This window comes from Amphibalanus amphitrite, unplaced genomic scaffold (assembly GCF_019059575.1).
Source record: "Amphibalanus amphitrite isolate SeventyFive unplaced genomic scaffold, NRLGWU_Aamphi_draft 000512F_arrow, whole genome shotgun sequence".
Lineage (NCBI taxonomy): Eukaryota > Metazoa > Arthropoda > Thecostraca > Balanomorpha > Balanidae > Amphibalanus > Amphibalanus amphitrite.
In genome coordinates, this window is record NW_024882006.1 from 375,921 (window position 1) to 392,355 (window position 16,435).

Here is a 16,435-nt window from a genome sequence, read left to right on the forward strand (position 1 = left end):
CTTAGGTATATGCTCGTTCTACTGCTCGTAGGTATATCATAATCATTCAAAACAGGTGACATCCGAGTTTTTCTAGACAGAAAAGAATCATTTTTGGAAAGCATGTGAGCACTAATTTATTGAACCTTTACAATTGTTTGTGATATCTTAATTAAAATTCCCTAATTTTCTTGTAACTATTCAAATTCGTTCACCAATGTCTCAAATTTCCGCGGTTTCGATAAAATGTTTCCCCGCTATTTACCTCCGTTTGTACATCGAGTGCTACCCAAGGCCTCAAAGACCATTTTGTCCACCGCTCTAGCCAGCTCCACTTTAACTGATCGCAGCTTCGATCTGCCGACAACAGCGTCCCACCGCGCAGCCGTCGCCCCTATTTCACTTCCATTAGGTGGCGCGAGGCGCGCGACTGACGTGATTTCACGCCGCCGACGTTTAACGGCGGGGCGCCCCGCGGCGATAGACGGACGGGCGTATAGTGATCGGTCCGCTGTCGGCTCAGCAGCGGCCGCTTATCGCCCACCGCCGCAGTTACCGGGTAGTGTCGCCCAAACTGCACCGATAATGAGCTGCAGGGCACCCGGGCCATGGAGACTGAGACGCTGATGAGTCACCGCATCACTGGATGGGGTTTGGTTATCAAAGGTGTCTATTCGCCCGAAAACAGTCATCGGCAGCGAATGAAGAGACTGCCTGTGCTGCAATACGAGCTGTTGCTTTAATTTTATGTAAAACCGTCTTTAAACCCACACAAATTCACCGCATATGTAAAGGGTTTTCTTCTTTGGATCTCTGGACACGCGTGTTTACTGCTGATTCAGCTTGATACATTTCACGTTCTTTGGTTCTGGTAGCGAGCCTCTATATTATCCACTCAAACACATCACCGCCGTTCCACATCACCAATCTCCTCCTCTTCACGACCCCCGCGTCCTTCAACAACCCACGCTACGACAGTTCAGCCGCAGCCGCGCCATTCACCCTGGCGGGAACAGGTATAAGTCGCCGCAACCAAATTATACAACTCGCTACAATACCCCCTTCCGCTGAAGTTTCCGCCCCGGAAACAACAACAAAAGTTACCTACATATCTGGTTCGGAGAATATTGTGCGGGGCGACTCTACAAGATGGGTTCAAACGGTTCTTCCACTTACAAGCCATTTACACAAGTGTATCCGAGCGACATTTTGGGCCCTAAAATATCACACAGATGCAGCAATGTAAAGTAACCAACACTTCCCCAAGCCACGAACCCACGGCAGAGCGACGCGACAACAATGATATCCTAACCATGGACATTGAAACAAGCAACTTAAACTATAACGCTAACCCTATCGACGCACCATCCGGCAGGCAACATCATACACCGTCAGCCCACTACAAAGTCTGTCAGTTTGGTAGGGGTACGGCTTACTCGGCCGGAACGTGTACGTTTCTCGGGAGCCGTTTCCTGGTCCCCTGCAGAACCCACCATGCCTTCGTCTGCATGGATGGTGGGCCGCCCCGTGTCCTCGTCAGTGTGTGTACCTGCTGTGTCGCTGCTTGGAGGCCCCTCACGGTCCCAGTCGGACTCGCCGCTCGCAGAGGGTCGGTCCTGGGCACGGCTAGTGGGTTGGCCGCGCCTTGACTGGTCCCATTCCCCAACCGGGTTGGGTCTCAAGGGGTGTCTCTGGACACAGGCAGAGGGGTGCCTTGACTGGGTCGCCCCTGGCTGTTTCACCGTCGTCCCGAGTGCAGCGGGTTGTGCCCGGGACGGATTCAGACCGCCTGTCACCGGCGGCCTGGGAGCCGCTCTGAGGGGAACTGGTGCCGTCCGGCACGGTTTCAGCCGGTTGTGATGGACGGTCATGGCAGCTGAACCTCCCTCCTTAACAATCGAGTAAGTCCAATTCCGGAGTTTCTTCGCGACACGATACGGACCTTCCCAGTGGGAAGCCAGCTTCCGCACCTCACCGCCTGTCACTGCGCGGCGCCTCATCCACACACGGTCCCCCACAGCGTACGTGTGTTCCACGATTCTCGCGTCATGTCTCAGTTTGTTGCGCTCGTGTGATGCCACGCTGGCCTGCATCACGAGCTGGTCAGTGCGTGTCAGTGTCTGCTGCAGCTTGGATAGGTACTGCAGCGTATCAGGCGGTGCCTGAGCGTCTGTCAGACCGGCACTGCGCACCTGACTGTACGCGAGGTCAGTGGGCAGCGGCGGAGGTCTGCCGAAGACGCTCTCGTACGGCGAGAAGCCGGTCGATGCGCTAGCGTTCGCGTTGAACGCCAGCACGGCGGCACTGACGTACCGTGGCCACTGACGCTGGTGGTCTCTGCTGAGCTTGGCGAGTGTGTCCACCAGAAATCGGTGACTCCGCTCGCAGTACCCGTTCCCTTGTGGATGGTACGCAGTAGTGGTGCTCTGATGTATGCCCAAACGTTTGTAGAACAGCGAAGCCACCTTACCGACGAAGTTTTTCCCCTGGTCACTATGAACCCGTTTAGGTACACCGAAGACCGCCACAATCCCGTCCATGAGCGTCTGGACAATCTCAGTCGCCTCCTGCGTCTTCAGGGGGAAAGCCCAAACGAACCTCGTGAAGGCGTCTATGCAAGTGAGAATGTACCGATATCCATCGTCACTGACGGGTAGACCGCTCACTATATCGATATCCAGACGGTCCATGAACCCGGCGGCCTGGAGCGACCCGAGAGAAGCCTGTGGCGCACGCGGAGGGTCTTTGCGCAGACTGCAATCCACACACTGTCGGCAGAAGGCCTTGACATCGGCCTGAAGGCCCGGCCAGTAGAACTGGCGGCGCACCATGCTCTCCAGCTTGGCTGTGCCCTGGTGGCCTCCGCCGAAGCCCGCGTGGCTCTGCTCCAGCAGCTCCCGCCGCAAGTGCTGCGGCATCACAATCTGCAGACACATCGGAGCATCCCGCTCGGGCTGCACTCGGCGGTACAACACAGGCTTGTCGTCCCCCTGGACAACCAGTCTGGACCACTCGCGCAGCAACTGTGCTGCGCCTGATGAATGCAAGTGATTCTGTTTGGGTCGCACGCGCCGCTTCTTCCACGTCATGATCTCTCGAATGCCGTCATCACGTTGCTGCTCTCTGTGAAACTCTGCCATCGTCAGTGTCAAGACGCCGACCTCGGCAGGGCCCGTCACCACCGCAGCTGTACAGTGAGACACGCTGTCGGACGCCGCGTCAGCGGGGAGCTTCGCAGCGGCCAAGTCCACAGACTCTGGTGGCGGCTGCTCAGTACATACCCGGTCTTCCAGTGGTACCTCAGTATCAACGGACTTCACCGCTTAACTTGGCAGGATCACTCCTGTCTCTCGTCTGTCACCCTCCTCGGCAGTCGGGCATGCGATATCAGAAACCACCGCCACCTCATGTGACCCATCAGAAGCCATCCGCGACTCAGGTGTCGGGTCCTCCTCGACAGGGACACAGACCCACCTGTACCTGACTTCGTCTGTCTGGAGGGGGTGCGGGTACCTGGACAGGGCGTCAGCGTTCCCATGTTGTGTACCTTTGCGATGAACGACCTCGAAGTCGAACTCTCGCAGCAAGAACTGCCAGCGCGCCATCTGACCCTCGGCGTCCTGCATCTCGAACAGCCACTGCAGCGCCGCGTGGTCAGTCCGAAGAACGAAGCGACGGCCTACGAGGAACGATCGGAAATGCTGAACTGCCCAAACCGTGGCGAGCAGCTCGCGCTTAGTCACGCTGTACTGGCGCTCGGACTTCGTCAACGCCCGGCTCGCATACGCGATGACATGGTCCCCTTGCATCAGAGTGGCGCCAATCCCGGACCCACTCGCGTCAGTGTCAAGCAGGAATGGCGGAGCTGCGAGGTCGAACACAGGGAATGCGAGAACTGGTGCCGAAACGAGGGCCGCCTTGAGCGTCTCGAACGCGGTCTGCTGCTCTGCGCCCCAGCTGAAGACCCTGTGCTTCTCAGTCAATTTGGTGAGTGGCTTGGCCAGCAGAGCGTACCCGCGAATGTGACGTCTGAGATAGCCACACAAGCCGAGGAACACCCTGATCTCCTTGGCTGAGGTGGGCGCTGGCCACTCCTTGATCAGGTTAGTCTTATCCGGGTCACACTGTATACCCGCAGCGCTGACCTGGAACCCCAGGAACTTTACATCCCTCCGACACAGTTTTAGCTTACCCAGGGAGAGGGTGAGCCCCGACTGTCTCAGTGCATCCAGCACACGCTCGAGACGGGTGTGCATCTCCTCCAGTGTTCGACTTACCACCAACAGGTCATCAAAGTACTGCACGTAAGTATGTGGCGGAACATCTGCGAGCACCATCCGTATCGCCCTGTTGAACGAATGCGGGATCCCCTTCAGGCCATACGGTGCCGTCCTGTACCTGTACAGCCCGAACTCTGTCGCCACAGTGGTTTTCTCCTGATCACTCTCTGCCACCGGCAGTTGGTGATACGCTTGCACCAGATCAAGCGACGTGAACCACACAGCGCCGCTCAGCTTTTGGAGACTCGAATCCATCCTGGGAATCACCTGTACAGAGGGGACCGTGACTTGGTTCACCCTACGAAAATCCCCGCACACCCTGACCGGTCCTCCGTGGGGGCGCTTAACAATCACCAGAGGACTAGCCCAACGAGATGATTCTACCTCTTCCAGCACACCAGCATCCACCAGCCCATCCAGCTGAGCCTTGACCTGGTCAGCGAGGTGGCCTGGTGTCGGCCTGGGACCCTGAAACACCGGCTGGCTGTCCCCAGTGGGAATGGTGTGCTCTGCTACATTCGTCCTGCCCAGACCAGTGAACACATCCTGATAACTGGTGAGCAGATCAGCAAACTGGGAGCGGTGCGGCTCCTCCAGGTGCTGAACAGCAGTGTCAACCTGAACTGGTGTCCCTGTGTCCACAGGTGCACCAAATGCACTGTCATCCAGTCCCTCAAATTCACCAACGTGCGTCCCCTTGTGCAGTGTGACCCCTACCTCAGACATATTACCAACACGGACTGGCACCGAACCATCCTGCACTGTCACTGCCAGACGAGCAACACACAAATCAGAGCTATTTACAAAACCATCATGCCCCTCAACAATCCCATAGTGCTGTTTGGCACTTCCTGAGTGGCATTTTGGCAGTGCGACCACTGCTGGCACTAGTACCTCACTGCCAGCTGGTACAAACACAGTCTCTGACACTGCTACCCTACCTATACTACAAAAGCGATGAGACTGGGTGGATGGAGTACTTTTGAGCTTCAGTTTCTGGCCCAACACTGTCATCTCACTGTTACTTAAATCTAGCACTGCACCTGTAGCTGACAAAATATCTGCACCTAGCAGACACGGTTCGCACAGAGCACTAGCTATATACACACACATTTGCTGCCTGAAAGCGCCAATCTTTACCTCAATCACTGCTCTCCCAATGATGCTGTCACACTGTGCATTATCCGCCAAGCGTACAGGCTTGGTCACTGGCAGGATTTGAGTGTTCTGAGGTAGCATGTCTCTGCGCACCACAGTAGTGTCCGCCCCAGTGTCAACCAGAGCAGTGACCTCATGTTGGCCCACCAACATGTCCACATACCTGCCCGTTACTGCGTGCCTTACTGCTGGGAGCCAGTCGCTGCTGGGGTCACTTGTCCTCCCGCAGGCTGCTGCTGTGGCCACTGGTTCATCTGCCTCTGTTCCTGCGGCCACTGTTCCTGCGGCCACTGTTGCTGTGGCCACTGGTTCTGAGGCCACGGGTGTGCTGGCAGCTGCTGCTGTGTGCTTGGCTGCAGGGGCTGTAGTGCTGGGGCAGGTCCTGGGCCTCTGGCCTGCCACTGCCCCCTGGCGGGCCCCCTTCCGTTTCCCTTGTTGCCACCTCTGCCAGGTATGTCACTGGGTCGGCTGCTCTGGCCCTGCCGGCACACCACACTGAGGTGGCCCCTTCTATTACAGTTTCCGCAGATGTCATGTTTGAAGGGGCAGTTCACTCTTATGTGATCCATCAGACCGCAAACATAACAGTTCATGCCTGATTTTTTTCCACTGTCACAGTCCTTTGGTGCCACTACTCTGTGAACACCAGCACCAGTGTGGTCTCCCAGTGCCCTCTCAGCTCTCTCTATTCCTGCCACTGTCTTGACAGCTGTGTCAAGTGTTGTCACTCCCATCTTGACCAGCTCATGTTTACAGGAGGGTGGGAGAAGCTTCATCAGATGCAGCAGAGACATCTGATCTCTGTCGGCTTTGTTCATGAGAGTTGGGTATGCAGCAGGTATCAGTGCCTGTATTTGTAGCAGGGTGCGCCTCACGTTACCCAGATATCCAAGGCTGTCAAGCTCCTGCACAGCACTCACCGGATCCAAAGCTCCCCCAAGAAGCTGGACACCTCTGACTCGAGGTCATCGAGTTCTTTCGGCAGATTCTCACTGCACAGCTGCCTCACACAGTCTTTGACTTCACCAGTTACAAAAAATCTCAAGTTAGCCACCAGCTTTTCCTCACTCCACTTCTTCAGTCCACCAAAAATGCGGTAGTCCTCCAACCACACCACCCATTCTTTGGCGCTTGTGCCACTGAACTTTTCGAGTCCAATATCTTTTTCAGCCATTATCTAGTCCGTTACTTCACTTAGATCAAACAATCAATCAAAAACACCGCACCAGAGACCCCACCGACTGCCACCATTGTAAAGGGTTTTCTTCTTTGGATCTCTGGACACGCGTGTTTACTGCTGATTCAGCTTGATACATTTCACGTTCTTTGGTTCTGGTAGCGAGCCTCTATATTATCCACTCAAACACATCACCGCCGTTCCACATCACCAATCTCCTCCTCTTCACGACCCCCGCGTCCTTCAACAACCCACGCTACGACAGTTCAGCCGCAGCCGCGCCATTCACCCTGGCGGGAACAGGTATAAGTCGCCGCAACCAAATTATACAACTCGCTACACATATCACGCATTCACGAAATTGATGCAATCATACTCGTGCCATGGTAGGAATTCGCGCATCGACAACTTTCTTAGTCGTGTCACGCCCACATTTCATCTTCCGTGTTTTCAAAACAGGCCGCCTTTCGGAAACGGCGGAAATGTTCCGTTCCATAGCGCACGTTCTGCTCCGATACGGTGGAAATGGCGCATACTCTCTCCAACTATCAATTCCACCACAGTTCAATTTTAGCGCTGGAAAACAGGGCGCTCTCGGCGCTGGGAAAGGAGCGATCGGCCGACTTTGGTGGGTCGGCTCAACATTACACATTACGTGAGATTAATATCCGCTCTTTGAAAGGTCCCGCGGCTGTAAAGCGGGCGCTAAATCGCGGTTCGCTGGCCCGACCGAGGGTAATAAGGCTCACAATATGTCATCCCACAGGGCCCCGCAGAGGAGCGGCAAGCCACCGCCATCGAAATTAGCTACATGCCTCACCGGGGCCCTTCCTATTGCAGACAGTCACTTGTTCAGTCATGTCCAGCACACATGCATTCGAAATTGGTAACATTATTTTCTGGCTTTGAGTGTAACCTACTTCGCTATTCTCAGGGCAGATTGCGACCTGCGAGAGGGAGCACTTATCCTCGAAGTCCCCCTTTTCCACGAGCACGGTGTCGTAGCGTTTGAGATTCTCAGGCACGGCGGGTCTCAGAGCAGGCAGTTCGTTGGGGAGCGACTGCCGGCGCTGCAGTTTCGGCTGGCGAGGAACGTGTCGCCGAGCGGGGTCAGCTGGTTATGCCCGGCACGTGCCACATGGGAGCGTCATATATGGTGGCTCCAGACCCGTGGCCACCAACAATAACCGTACAGACCACAGCTCCTGACTGTGACGCCGGCGGGCGCAGGCTAATGACGTTCGAAGACAGATAAAAGGCTGAAGAGCATTTCCGCCAGTTAATAGTGAGGTAGATGAAAGGTTGTGATTAATTTCATGACAATCCATTCTATTGCAAGTCTCAACTGTGTAAATGTGAAAGACGCACGACGAAACCTTTGACATCAGCTTCTCTGCGTGTGCTTGGTGAGCTTTTATTGTTGGATCTCTTAGACCGAACAATTTTTCAGCTACTTTTCCCTGCGGCTCCCTGGTGACCAGCTGACAAATGCCATCTGCGACACACACAATGGCGCCATTTCTTGTCACGGACAGTTTGGGGTGCTTTTGTAGCGGCTGAGGACCAACACTACCTGCGGTGACAAACACAGCCGTGGGGACGATGGGGGCGCGGTGGGGACAGGTTGGGGAGAAGGTGGGGACAGGGTTGGAAGTGACAGGGCGGTCGGGGCTAGTGAGCGAAAAAAAAACACACTTATTTCTATCAGGAAATATACATCAGTCAAGATTCGTTTCGAGCACCGCTTTTCTTTCGTTTTTTTTTTCAGGAATGGTACCTAATTATCAGCATTGTCAAACTTAGATTACTTGCGCCATTACCAGAGATTCTGGTTTGAGAAAAATCTCTCCAAACATTTTCGTTCCTCGGCAGGTGGCTAAACTTCCTGCCAACTCACTATGGCAGCGTTAATTAACCATCCATTCAGTTTTCCGGCGCGTTGGGCGACCTGTCATCAGTAGGCGGGAAGCAAACAGGAGGCGCACAATCCGTTTCCATTTATCACGGAGTGCAGTGGTGGCGACGTGCGGTGAGTTGGTTCGTGGCCAGTGCTGTACGGCCGGGTAGTGGGTGACGACCCGTCGGAGAGGGCGTGGTCAGGGGGCGGGGTCCTGGGAAGGGAGGGCTATAATCGACCGACCGACCGACCGACCGACCGACGGACCGACCTGTCCTTTGTTCAGGGTCGTCACCGTTATACCTACCTGTCCTTTGGCTTTGTCCATTGTCCAGGGTCGCCAGTCGTCGGTTGTCCCGCACTGTCCAGTCCATTATCCATGGGCGCCAATTCGTAACCGCCTGTCTGTCCATTGTCCATTCTCTATATTGTTCCAATGTGCACTAAGCAGTAAGCAGTGTGCACTGTGCACGCCAAAGAGCTAGCTGATCATGCAGATGACAGTCTCGGGCACCACTGGTTGCTGGCACTGTGCAAATAAAAAACATCTCCTCCTCTTCAACTTCTAAAGATAATCGTCTTTAGAAACGTCTTCGACTTCCAGCGATTAACATCCGAGAGCGCCGATGGCGGTAGGCTACACTCGACAACACACCATCAGATGGCGTATTACGGGGTCCTATGTTACCTAGGCACTATAATATTAGAAAAATAAGGCACTTGTCTGGTAGGACATGTTTTAGAGAGAGAGCTAACTTCGCTTTCTTTTCTGCGTGACTCCTTGTGATAAAAGCTTGAATGTGTCAGATGCATTCGGGGCAAACACGTACTAAAGTTGAAATGGTTTCAGGAAGACAATACTTTAATTTAAAGCTCAATACTTCCTCGCAAGCAGACCTGTTTGTTGATACTCTGGAGACGGCTGATCTCTTCCCCTCCACCTTAGAGCCGGGCAGACAATTGCTGCCGTAAGTACTTTTGACCGAATGGCTTTCACTGACTCGAGGAAAACAGTCCGCGGACGCGGAGACGCACCGTTCTTTAGAGCTCGTCACACTCTATCGCCCCGCCACATAACTGCGTCGAAGGCGACGAAGACCGACGGCCGGCCACCTCATTTTCGTTGGCGCCGACGGCCTGTCACCCCCTACCCCCTACGCCGCGCGAAACGACCGGACAACGAGCCGACAGCTCTCCGCCACCTCTTCCTGAGCCCTCGCCGGGCCGCTGCACGCAGGGCGCGGCGCATTTAATCAGCAGCCGGCCAGTATTTCAGCCGAACGAGATTGGATGGCGATCGTGGACGGCAAGCAGATGCGCGACATCTATGAAAATTGCCGTGCGCTGTACGTGCCCAGTGAGCGAGTGCAGCCTCCGCCTCTCCGGTTGCGAACTCGGGGAGAAGGGTCGGTCGGCGGCGGCCGGTCTACCCACTCGTCAGTCCCCGGTCTCCGCTCGGCCACGCGCCGGTCGATGGCAGGCTGATTATTAAACTGGAGACCAGTCGGCCGAGAAAGTCAAACACTCGCGAGGCGGCGGCGGCCGAGGCGAGGACGCGCCGGCCAAGGAGCGCCGAGGTCGACGACGGCTGCAATCAGCCGGCGCGTCACAACCAATCAGCGGCGGTGGCGGCGCACCGGCGGCGGTAGCGGCGCGTCGCTGCTGACTCGCCGGTCGACGGCAGCGACTGGTTAGGGCGGGATTACACCGCGAGCCGGGGGCTTTACCAGGTGACTGGAGTCGATCACAGCAGTGCTGCGGGACACAGCAGTGCTCCGCCCGGCACCGGCAGGGCGCAGAGGTCAGAGGTCAGAAGCCGACCTCAGTCTGATGGGAGCTCACAGAGGAGGGGCGGTGACCTCCGCACCGCGCGCTCCGGGTCGTACTGATGATATATTTTGATATATGTGCTGTGATATTCCAAGTTAGTGGCTATAAAGTAAAGAATGACTGTGGAATGGGTCATGAACATCGACTCGGCGGAAAAATACAGTGGAAGGGATGAAAAGAACAGAAAATCTACACAAATCTTGCTTAGTAGCGCACGCGATTTTTAAGTGCCGTTTTCGCATTTCTATGGAAAATCCCGTCGGGTTTTGCTAAACTTCGAGCCTCGAGGCCAGCAATATTTCAATAGCGAATTATAAGCAACCAATGCAAGCACGCAACGAAGTATGAGGGTGCATTTAAGCAAACGTGCACAACTAGGGGCGATTGTTCAAATTTTCCCGAGGTAATGCGGTCTGCAGTCGTTTTCTTTATCTGGTCAGATGCGTGTTTTCAAACTGGAACAAATCTTGTAAGTACACGAAAAATGGTTAAATTGGAACAAAATTTTTAAATCATCCGTAACTGCACTGGGGACTAAATCACAATTAACTATGCAGATATTCAATGATCTGTAAAATGATGGAAAGTTCTACGTAATTAATGAGTGGAAAAACTCTTTCATCAGCAAACTCAGCGTGAGCTGCACTGAAAATGAGTGGCTGGCTGTTTTTGAAGGCCGAGCCTATCAGCATAAATTACTGGTAGCGAATTTCAGTCCGGAGCGAATTGTTTCAGCGGCCGTCGCCTGACGCACTCCAGACACCGAGGGCGCCGTTTCTTTCAGCTCCCACCCTCCACTGCTCCGCCGAGCAGGCGGCAATTTTCCGTCCGGACGGTCGGCGGGCGGACTGAAAAAGAACGTGCCCTAACTGCCCAACGGTGGCTGGCGCCGCCGTGCAGCGATAGACTTCAGCCAGACACATACAAAATGCCAGTGTGGCTACTGGCTACAGCAACGAATATGAGATGAGAACACATGCAATTGCATTTGGTATTACTGAAAACGTGGATCGACAGCAAGCATACAGTTATTGCGACTTGTCCTTGAACAACTCACTGAGCTCTGTAATAAATATTTAGTTGGATGACGTGTCCGGCTCGCGAGTCACACGTCATTCACCGGACACAACCTCGGTCCGATTCGTTCACGGCCCTCTCATTTATGCAATAACGTTCGGCGCGGCGGCAATGTCCAGGAAGTGAGTTATGACTCGGTACCAGGAACAGTCGGTCCCCGAGGGACTGTACCGACAGGTGCCGGGAGCAGCAGGTGGGCAGGGCAGCGGACATGACACAGTAGCTGGCCAGGTGGACGGGACAGCGGACACGACACAGTACTTGGACAGGTGGACGGGACATCGGCCATGACACAGTACTTGGACAGGTGGACGGGACGGCGGACACGACACAGTACTTGATAAGGTGGACAGGACAGCGGACATGACACAGTACTTGATACGGTGAATGGGACAGCGGACATGACACAGTAGCTGGGCAGGTGGACAGTACAGCGGACATGACACAGTGCTTGGACAGGTGGACAGGGTAGCGGACATGACACAGTACTTGATAAGGTGGACGGGACAGTGGACATGACACAGAAGCTGGTCAGGTGGACGGGACAGCGGACATGACACAGTAGCTGGGCAGGTGGACAGTACAGCGGACACGACACAGTGCTTGGACAGGTGGACGGGACAGCGGACATGACACAGTACTTGGACAGGTGGACGGGACAGCGGACATGACACAGTACTTGCCACTTGGACAGGACAGCGGACATGACACAGTACCTGGACAGGTGGACGGGACAGCGGACATGACACAGTACTTGGACAGGTGGACGGGACATCGGCCATGACACAGTACTTGGACAGGTGGACGGGACGGCGGACACGACACAGTACTTGATAAGGTGGACAGGACAGCGGACATGACACAGTACTTGATACGGTGAATGGGACAGCGGACATGACACAGTAGCTGGGCAGGTGGACAGTACAGCGGACATGACACAGTGCTTGGACAGGTGGACAGGGTAGCGGACATGACACAGTACTTGATAAGACGGGACAGCGGACACGACACAGTACTTGATAAGGTGGACAGGACAGCGGACACGACACAGTACTTGATAAGGTGAATGGGACAGCGGACATGACACAGTACTTGATAAGGTGAATGGGACAGCGGACATGACACAGTAGCTGGGCAGGTGGGCAGTACAGCGGACATGACACAGTACTTGGGCAGGTGGACAGGGTAGCGGACATGATACAGTACTTGGGCAGGTGGACAGTACAGCGGACATGACACAATACTTGCCACTTGGACAGGACAGCGGACATTACACAGTACTTGGGCAGGTGGACAGGACAGCGGACATGACACAGTACGTGGACAGGTGGACAGGACAGCGGACATGACACAGTACTTGGACAGGTGGGCAGTACAGCGGACACGACACAGTACTTGGGCAGGTGGACAGTACAGCGGACATGACACAATACTTGGACAGGTGGACGGGACGGCAGGCATGACACAGTACTTGGACAGGTGGGCAGTACAGCGGACACGACACAGTACTTGGACAGGTGGATGGGACAGTAGACATGATACAGTACTTGGACAGGTGGACGGGACAGCGGACATGACACAGTACTTGGACAGGTGGACGGGACAGCGGTCATGACACAGTACTTGAACAGGTGAACGGGACAGCGGGTAGGCCAGGAGACGTAGCTAAGACTTGGCACGATGCCGAATGCCGATGGAAGCAGACAGTGCAGTGAGGCGGCTTAGGGAGGCTATTGTAGATGAGAGAGGCCTTCTAAGCGGAGAGGGTGACGTGACTGAAGGGCCTTTGTATGCCGTTGGTGCTGGACTCTCGGTTGAAGCTCCAGGGCCTGGCTCAGGTGAATATGGAAGGCGTGAGGCGAATGGCAACCGCTAAAAGCGCTGACAAATTGCTAATTAATTGCAAAACACGAACGATGTGTGTGGGCTTAATGGCGGGACTCGTCTCGGAAGTCGGAAAGGTTTCACGTTATTCATCTCAAAACATGATTCAGCCGAGATTCGGGAATAAACTGGACGTCACCAGACGACTGCTTTTTATCAGATTGTCCAGCTCTCAAAAGTGACAACAGTATACCCGGTATCGTAAATTAGAACCTCTAAAGTGCCGTCACTTGAACTGACGGACGTTTTACTTTAACCATGTTATATAACGGCATCACATTAGACAAACTAATATGAGGCTCTGTTCGGCTCGGTCTGCGGCTGGTGGAACTATCTCCAGCCGGGACGAGTGTTTGGGAGGGAGGGGGTTGGGGACTGGCCTCTGTCGCCGCCGAGTGGTCTCGCCGGCCGTCTAATTGAGCCTCCCCAGTCGCCGCTGTCGCCGCCGCCGCCGCCGCCGCCGCCGGTCGGTCCAGCCGTGTTTTCCACCGCGCGGCGGTCGATGTTGCAGCCGCCCGTGGCAGAGTCAGCCGCGCAGGTCCCCCGTGGGACACCACCAGCAGACCACAGCTATCATCTGACCGAGCGTCGAGCTGAATTGAGCCGGCCGCCAGCGGCCGACAGCTACCGATGGTACGCCGGGGAGGCGGCGGAGGGGGGGGGGGGGGGGGGGGGGGGGGAGGAGCGCGCTGTGCCGACGCCTGGCTGAAGTGGCGGTCGCAGTGGGGAGTGCAGGGTCTGCGCGCGGGTCGCCGCACTGTAATTCAGTTACCGAGTGGTGTGGTAGATCGTGTCCTGCACCCCACTCCAGTGCTAGGGAAAATAGCCGGCCCGGCACACCGAACAGCTGGGCGGCTGCTCGCTGATCCGATAGGGTGGCTCCGGCACCACACTGCGGGCAAAAACAGCCGCATTTGCCGGGGATCGCCGAGAAATAGAGCGCCGGGTCTCTGTCGACCAGCGCTAGCTGGCTTTCAGGCGACTTGGTGATAAGGTAGATGTACGTCACTTATATTATTTTCATATGGGTTACCTACTTGATAAACGACCACAAAACGACGTCCTATTCTATTTTCCTTTGACTCTCTCTCATATAGGCATTTTGTTTTGATTCGCCTGACATCGGTAAATGTTGCAACTTATATTGCCTCGTTAGAGGTTAAGCCTTATATTGTTAGTAGGTATGTAAGTTCGTACCAGGAGAGGGGCGAAGAACTGGTTGACTTAAATGTCCTCCTAAGTCATTCCACGTCAGACAGACAGACACCCTTGCATTGCTGGCAGACTATTCTGACTTTGTATCACAACTTAAGCTAATCACATCGTATGAAACTGCTCACGGCGAAATATTGATGCCGGTGGTTGTCAAATCGAAGTTTGCTAGGATTCTCGCGCTACCTGGTTGTTTGGATACCAAAGTTATCTGATTGCTATTCAGTTCACCGGATTGTTTTTCGCACACAACACCATAAATCATCCTCCACTGATAACGTTTTATTTCCAGAGCCTAAAACTCATGTGTGAGCCTTTTGAAGCGTTCCATTTCCACTAGGTACCCATGAAGCGCAGATCCCGGATGAATGTAGGCATTCCCAATTGTAGGTACTCTATTTATTCTGGGCCGGTCGCCGGCTGTACCGGCGGATTTATATTCCATCAATCACGGGCGGCAAATGCGCTCAATCTCCTACCCGCATCCATCGGATAGCAGTGAGCAGTGTGCGCAATATCGTGTCGGGGGAGATATCTGTCCGTCCATGGGGTGACCAGATCTCGGAGAGAACCCACCGCCAGTCGACGCTTGGTTTGTCGATAATTATGCAGGTTTTAACAATGCTCTCAATGCTCCAACAAAACATTTTCACCTGTACATTTCTCTGTTTCTCTACAGGCGGTCGGTGTTCTAATGTCACTGTGTCCCGTCCACTGAGCGGGTGGACCTGCCCGTGTGGACGTGTCATGTCACGCTGCCGTCCCGGGCGGTATAAAAGGTCAGAGGTGACCGTTCTCAGACCGTTCAATGTTCATAGCACAGCTGTGTTCAAAACTCAACCCATCGGGCATGCCTTTGTCAGTGGCCGTCCGTGCAGAGCTGGTACTTCTGAGCACAAGTTTATGAATGCCCACTGACCAGATGGAAACACCATACTAAATCGTGTCGTTGCCGTGCATTCATTCTGTTTCGCTTGTGTCGGGTTAGCTTGGAGGCTTTGGTTCCATCGAAACTGAGCATTTACATATTCGCATGCAATTGTCTATTTTCCGTGTTCGTGTGAGGCTGAACGCCTAAACTGTAACGGCGTTTCCTGATGGCCCAGTAGAGTTTGAACACTAGTTCTTAGAACTATTCCGGCATGTTTCAGCATTGCGTTGTGTAATTTATAGGGGCCTGGTAATGGGCTTTGAGGCAGTATTCGTGAGCAGGCGCGTGTGGTTAGCATAAAACCTTGATGGACCGTCAACAGCATATAGCTGTAAACTGCTGACTTAGTGAACCACTAGGGTTACCCGCGTGCTCCGCAACGCGAAGGGGGGATTTTTTGACCCGTGGGTATTGGGTTGGTCTGTGTCGATTTGGTTGGTAGATATCCATTTCGTTCGATTGCTTTTTGACGGCCAAGCATTTTGTAAGAAGACAAAAGGATACATCGCATCGAGGTGCCCGTGTCGTATTATCATGCGTTCTACTTTAGAATGATTCGAAAACTGGCGTGAAGTCTTTTGAGGGCCATCGATGAATTTCGCTAAAAATGACAATGTAATGGTTTGGAACATTTACATTTTTAAGAATACTGTTGCTCATCATGCAAAAATGAAGAGTGAATATTGGACAGAATTGAATGCTGTATCCAATGGTACCATATTCAATTGCCAAAGGTATCAGGTTATGCAGCAAAACCCGTGTAATTAATAAAGTGGCACATCATTGACAAACACCATTTTCTCCCGTGATTTGCACCACCTTAATTTGGATCAATCAGCTTTTCACAATTTTTATATGAGAGGCGGTACATTTCTCTTGCCAACAGGCGTTGATTCAACTCGCTCCATTTAACGGTCACCTAAAAATAAAATTAATTCCAAAATCCGTAAAAAAAAACGCAATTTTTCCAATAAAAGTATCTTTACGGGTGCACGCGGCGCGTGCCATCT

The 16,435-nt window shown here is 53.9% G+C and overlaps 1 protein-coding gene across 1 annotated transcript in view; it reads right to left on the minus strand.

The window, feature by feature from the left end:
• Positions 1 to 16,435, minus strand: part of LOC122393038 (uncharacterized protein CG3556-like) — a 49,020-nt gene that overhangs the window by 13,679 nt on the left and 18,906 nt on the right. The gene's annotated exons all lie outside the window — the stretch shown is intronic.